A 7204-nucleotide genomic window follows, 5' to 3' on the forward strand; every position below is an offset into this window, starting at 1 on the left:
CTTTACCCTCTTTTTCACTTCAAGAGACTGGCGAATTCTCTGGAAAAGATGAAAAGCCTGAGAGAAAACTTGTTTACCTATTAACATTGGAGGGAGAAACCCCTATTCTGTTTTTGTTACCTGATCAGCCTGTCAGTCAATTGGCCTTTCCTCAGTGTTTCCATTGATATTTTTACTGCATGCTTCCACTAAAAAAGAAAAAAAAAGTTACCCCAGCTCTATTGAGGTAGATTTTCCATGCTGTATAGTTCATTCAGAGTATGCAGTCTGTCTGATTATTTTTAGTGTATTCAGTTGTACAACTGTCACCACAAACAGTTCTAGAACATTTCTTTCAAAGAAACCTCATACCCATTGGTAGTCAGTCCTAAGTCCCCCATAACTCCCCTCTCCCCTTGCCCTAAGCAACCATTGATCCACATTCTGTGTCTATGAGTTTGCCTATTCTGGACATTTCATGTAAATGGAACAAAACACATCTCTGTTGATTATATTCTTCTAATGTATATGCTGTCTGAAGTTAATCAAACCTTTATTATTTCTTGTATAATATTGCAGCTTATATTGATTTCTTTCATTTCTCTTCAGATTTTGACAAGCTGCTTTTACACCCTTCCTTTCTGTTTTCTTCATCTTCACGATACAGCACTGTTGTCCTTTTATAAGTTAGAGATAAGTTTACTGACATGGTTGCCGTCATTTTTATTATTCTCTTAGAATGTTTCCAACTTTCATCTCAGATTGGTTTCATTCTTTTAAAATTCTTTTGTGATGTTCTGTCAAATTTTCTGTTTCGTTTTCTCTGAAATTGCATTTTTCCTCATGAAAACATCTTATTTAGCTATGGTGGTGGCGCACGCCTTTAATCCCAGCACTTGGGAGGCAGAGGCAAGTATATCTCTAGGAATTCCAGCTGGCCAGGGCCACATAGTGAGACCCTGTTTTAAAAAGGGTCTTTTACAATTTCCTTTCTTTTTTCATTCATTTAAAAATATTTCGTTTTGTGCATATGAGTGTTTTGCCTTCCTCTATGTCTGTGTGTAGTGAGTGTGCCTTTAGCCGGCAGAAATCAGGAGAATGTTGGATCCCCTGGGACTGGAGTTACACATGGTTGTGAACTACCATGTGGGTGCTGAAAACTGAACCCAGGTCTTCTCCAAGAGCAGGTGCTTTTAACCTCTGAGTCATCTCTTTTGCCTCTCTCTTTTTTTATTCTTTTTTTTTTTTTTTGGTTTTTCGAGACAGGGTTTCTCTGTGTAACTTTGCGCCTTTTCCTGGAACTCACTCTGTAGCCCAGGCTGGCCTCAAACTCACCGAGATCTGTCTGGCTCTGCCTCCCAAGTGCTGGGATTAAAGGCGTGCGCCACCACTGCCCGGCTCTTTTTTTATTCTTAAACATACTTTTCCTGAAACAGATTTGTAATTCTGTGAAATTCACACTTTTTTTTTCTCTTTGAGACAGAGTTTTTCTGTGTAGCTTTGTGCCTTTCCTGGAACTCACTCTGTAGCCCAGGCTGGCCTCAAACTCACCGAGATCTGTCTGGCTCTGCCTCCCAAGTGCTGGGATTAAAGGCATGTGCCACCACTGCCCGGCTCGAAATTCACACTTTTAAAACATACAACTCAATAGTTTTGTAGTAAATTCTAAAAATTGTGCAACTACCACCACCACTATCAAAGCATTCTATCATCTCAAAAAGACTCATTTCCTGTCTCCCCCTTGTGTCTAGCAACCACTTATCTATTCCTGTCTGTATAGATTTGCCAGTTCCAGATGCTTCATGTAAATAGAATCAAATAACACCTGGCCTCTTGCGTTTAGTTTCTTTTACTGAGCATAATGATGTTTAGGTCTGTCCATCTTATAGCAGGTACTAAAATCTTATTCTTTTTTATGGCATGTTCTGGTCTACTATGCAGATAGGCTGCATTTTGTCATTTTGTTTATCCATTCATCAATTGATGGGTGTGCTAGATAAGCACTCTGCTACTGAGCTACATATCTAACTCTTTTTTTATTTATTCAGCTGTATTATCTTAATATATCTGAGATAGTATCTCTTTGTGGTTTTGATTTTTATCATCTTACTGAGTAATGATAGTAAATATATTTCATGTTGATACTGGCCACATGTACACTATACTACACACATGCACACATACAAACATATATGCTTTGGAGGTAAATTTTATTCTAATCCCATGGCTTTGTGTGTGTGTGTGTGTGTGTGTGTGTGGTTTGATCATACAAAGCTATTATATATTCAAAGTAAATTTTTTTTTGTCAAATATATGCTTTGCAAATATTTTTCTCACTTCATAGATTGCCTTTATTTTATTATGTTCTTTAAAGTACAAACATTTTAAATTTTTATGAATCCAGTCTGTAAAACCAGATATCCTTATGTTGTTCTTGTTCATTTCCTTAGAGGGAAAATTCTAAGCCTTTTGCAATTCAGTATTTTATTAATTACTTTTATTATTGCTGTGACCAAAAGAGCTCACAAGAAACAACTTTATGGAAGGAAGGGTTTATTTTGGCTTTTGGTTTGGCTTTTGGTTTCCATCATGATGGGGAAGGTCGCTCAATGGAGACAGTGAGGCTCCATATGTGGTGCCAGGACCTTGTAGCAGGTATTCATTTTTACATGGCATTGATCCAAAAGGAGGGTTGGGCTGTGGTCCTCAAGACCCATCCCACAATGACCCTCATCCTGCAGCTAGGCCCTACGTCCTGAAGGCCCACAAATTCATCCCAATAGTACCACAGCTGGGAACTAAACATTCCAACACAAGAGCCTGTGGGTAGCTCACATTAAAATCATAGACATTTGCTGTCAGTGGTGAATTTTTCATAGATTCCCTCTATTAGGCCGAAATTCCTGCCTATCCTTAGTTTGTTGAGAATTTTATTATGAGAAGGTATTGGACTTTGTGAAACACTTTTCTTGCATTTATTAAGAGGATCCTATTGTTTTTTCCTTTATCCCATCGATATGGTTTATTACATTGAATGATTTTTTTTAACATATCAAACCAGCTTTATATTCCTTGGATAAACGCTACTTGATTATGATGTGTAATTCCTGTGTGTATTGGTAGAATTTTATTGAGCATTTACATGTTCTTATTCCTACAAACTGTTGATTTATGGTTTTCTTCCCTGTGAAATATTTGTCTTGTTTCTGCAGGAAGATAATATTGGCTTTGTAGAGTTAATTAGTAGTGTGTTTTCTTCTCTATTGTTCCCCTGAAAAGTTTTGTGTATTTATTCTTTAAATTTTTGGTAAAATTTACCAGTAAACAATCTGGTCCTGAGCTTTTTATTTTGTGAGAAATTTTCTAATCACTAATTTGGTCTTCTTACTCTTGAAAGGTTTATGTAAATTTTTGTCTTGAGTCAGTTGGGAAGTTTATCTGCTTTGAGGAATTGTCCCATTTATTCGTGATACCTCATTTGTTGTTAACATTCTTTTTTTATAGTAATATGATAAAATGATTCAGTTCTCCCTATGGGCGTTTGGCTCAGAGCAGAGCAGTGTCCAGTACCATTAAAGTTCTATTAATGTCAATCAACACCCATTTTAATGTTTGAGAAGCTTGGATCTTGAGGGCTGATTTAACTACCTTGTTTTCAGCCATTGGACTATTCTTTGGTATGGTGCCTCCATCCTGATGGGAGGATGTTCAGCAAAGCAGCTCCTTTTTAACAGCTGCTCAGACCCCCCCATGTCAACTGCTTTGACCACGCTATGGATGTGTTCAGAAAGCTCCCCAGTATGTGGCACTACAACTGTTCAAACAGCTTGGGACCTCAGTGCACTCTTAGCAGCCATTTTTGTCTAGGCCAGTGTGGGAGTGCTTTCCATGGTGACCCAGCAGAAGACCTATAATGGGGCAAACACAATCCTCTGTTTGCACGAAGGGGTAAATGGAGTGGCTGGTGCAAAACTCCCCTGCCATACACCCCCTTACTGGCTACAGAAGCAGACTCTGACTTCCTTTTCAAGCCATCCTGGTACTGCCCTCTTATGTGCCTCCTGGTGGTGTATATTAGCTTCATTAAAAAGATTTTCTGTCGTGGTCTTTTCTCCTTTTGGTCTTTATCACTAGTAGAGCAGGCTGAGTTGGTAACGTGGAAACAGTGAGAGCAGATCAGTAGCTGTGGCAAAGACAGCAATGGTAACGGTGGCAGCTGTGGCTGCAGGAGGAGTGGTGGCAGCAGCAGCAGTAGTCTTTAGAGCATGGCTGGAGAGTTCTGTAGAGCAGCAGGGAAGAAGCAGTGAGGAGCAGAGATGCTGGGGCAGACACCAAAGGCTGCGGGTCCAGTTGTTGGAAGGATTCCAGGGAGGTGCCAAGCTTGAAGGGCCAAAGGTCCTGAAACCCAAGGCCTGAGAGCTATAGCACTGGTTGCGGTCAAAGGCAGTGGTTCTGACACTGCTGACGGAGAGCCGTAATAGGTGCCACTGTAGCAGCTGAGAGTCCCAGCACCCAGGCTTTCCCAGGGACTGTAACATGCAGTCACTGTTTGCTGTTGCTGCTCACTGCCACCTCAAGTTGGTAATGACAAGAGCTGGCAAGTGTCAGGGACACTGGTGGTTAAAGGCCAGGGCAATAAGCTTCTAGCTGATTATCTAGAGCAGTAACTCACTGGCTTCGAAACTGTGCTGTAGCAGGCCTCTGACTCTTGGACCTGAAGTTGTAAACCTCAAGGATGCTGGTCTAGGTCCTGGGTCCTGGGTCCTCCAGGGTCTAGGGCTGCCAAACTAGAAGAACCTCTTCACTTCTTCACAACTTCTAATCAGGTAGAACAGGACCCAGGCAGCCCATGACATCAGCAACATTCTCTCATTCATCCTTGATTTCTGCCACCTGAGTCTTGTTTCCCTTATTCTTGAAAAGCCTACCTAAACATTTGTCAGTTTTTAAAATATTTTTTAAAAAAGCATTTTTTTGCATCATTAACAGTTTTCTCTTTCTAGTATCTGTTTCATTTATTTCTGCTCTGTCTTTGTAATTTTACCTTTGATATCATAGGACATGTTGGGTGACACATGATAATTTTTGGTAATTTTATACAAATCTTATTTCTCTCTCTCTCTTTCTGTGTGTATGTGTGTGTTTATGTGTTGTATATATGTGATTATGTGGGTCTGTGCATGTGGAGACCAGAGGTCCATGCTGGGTGTCTTCCTCAGTTGTTTTCCACTTTATTTTTTGAGACAGGGCCTTTTACTGAACCTGGGGATCACTGATTTAGCTAGGCTGGCCGGCCAGTGATCTCCAGGGATCTTCCTGTTGCCGTCATCCCAGTTCTGGGATTATAGACATGTGCCACTGTGCCTAGGTTTTATGTGGGTGCTGGGGAGTCCAAACTCAGGTCTGTATGTTTGCATAGCAGATACTTTACTGACTGAGCTACCTCTCCAGCTTCTGAGTGTTCTACTTCTTTATTAATAATTTGCTTTGCTTTATTTATTATTGGAGTCTCCTGTTACCATAATAGAATTCTCTGTTGTTACTTTCAATTCCGCCAGTTGTTGTTTAATATAATTTGGTGCTCCATTGTTTAGGTGCATGAATATTTAAAATTTTTGTATCCTCTTTGTAGATTGGTCATTTTTTGCTTTAAGATGCCCTTCGGTGTCTTGAAGCATAGTGTGATGGCTATTCTTGATTGTCAGCTTTACACACCCGGGAAGAGGAAACCTCAACTGAAGAATTGCCTCTATCAGATAGGCCTGTAGACATATCTGTGGGGAATTTTCTTGATTGCTGATTGGGTTGGGGACAGCCTAACCTACTGTGTGCCACCCCTAGGCAACTTGTGTCGGGAAGATAGATGAGCAAGCCAGTTGGCAGCATTCCTCCATGGTCTCTGCTTTAGTTCCTGCCTCCAGGCTCCTGCCTCGAGTTCCTGCTTTGGCTTTTCTCCATAATGGACTGTATCCTGTAAACTGAGACAAACTCTTTCCTCCCCAAGTTACTTTGGTCATGGTGTTTATCACAACGACAGAAAACAAACAAGAATACACATTATCACTGTAAGTGATAATACTCTGAAAGTATCATTCTTTTTTTCTCTGGTTGGTTTTAAGATTTTTTTCACATTATTTTAGGTCACTTCACTATGATAACTGAGTGTTGATTTTTTTATTTACTAACTGTGGTTAATCTTCTTCAAACATATCAGTTATCTGTTTTTTAATTATGTATTTTAGAAAATAGAGATTTCAATGAATTAAAAGTCTGCCAGTGGCACATACTTATAATCCAGGCATTTGAGAGGCTGAGTTAAGAGTATTGGAAGAGTGAAGCTAACCTTGATACAGTGGGAGACAACAACAACAACATGCTGTTTGATTGATAATTTCAAGATTGGCTTTATTTCTTTCAACGTAGTGAGTCTAGTTGCCTTATATGTGCTAGTGTAGTGCATATCTGCTTCTCTTGTCACTTGTTTCTGCTGGTTCTTATAATGTCATACAGCTTTCTTTCCCTGACTGACTTTGTGTGCTGTTTATTGACTCGGAAAAACTGTGTGTGAAGATTCCAGGATAATGGGAGGAACTTTATTTGCTTCTTCAAGGTTCTTCAGGACATTACTAATGTGGAAGCATTTAAAATTGTATTAATAGTTTGAAGTTTCTTTCAGTTAACAAATGTATCTGAAGTTAAGAAAAGTGTTTGTTAGAGGTTAACACTGGGAGAAGAGAATGTGGCCACAAAGAGGCCTGTGATAATGGTAGGAATCTGCATTTTGATTATGATCATAGTAACAATAAATGTGCACAGAAGTATGTATACATACACAAATCCATGTATCACTGGTAAATTTCTAATAAACTGTATGGATTGTACCAATATCAGATATACATTTTAAATATTGTACCATTGTTATACAAGATAGTAATACTGGAGATGACTGAATGGATGGTCCATAGGACTTCCCTGTGCTTATCTTTGCAACTGCCTTTGAACTTACAATTATTTCAGATTGAAAAATTGAAAAAGTTTCTTATAACCTGACTCATACACTTTATCAATTGAGATGTTTAAATACCTGGGTTTTTAATAAAAGGCCAAAGGCCTCTTCCAATTTTATTGAGTCTAAAGTTTGCATTGTTAATTAGTGTGAGCATTATCTTTGAAAAGTAGCTTCATGTGAAAGCAGAGTTTAGAAAGAGAATGTGTGGCATCACGC

Source organism: Peromyscus eremicus, chromosome 4 (genome assembly GCF_949786415.1).
Source record: "Peromyscus eremicus chromosome 4, PerEre_H2_v1, whole genome shotgun sequence".
Lineage (NCBI taxonomy): Eukaryota > Metazoa > Chordata > Mammalia > Rodentia > Cricetidae > Peromyscus > Peromyscus eremicus.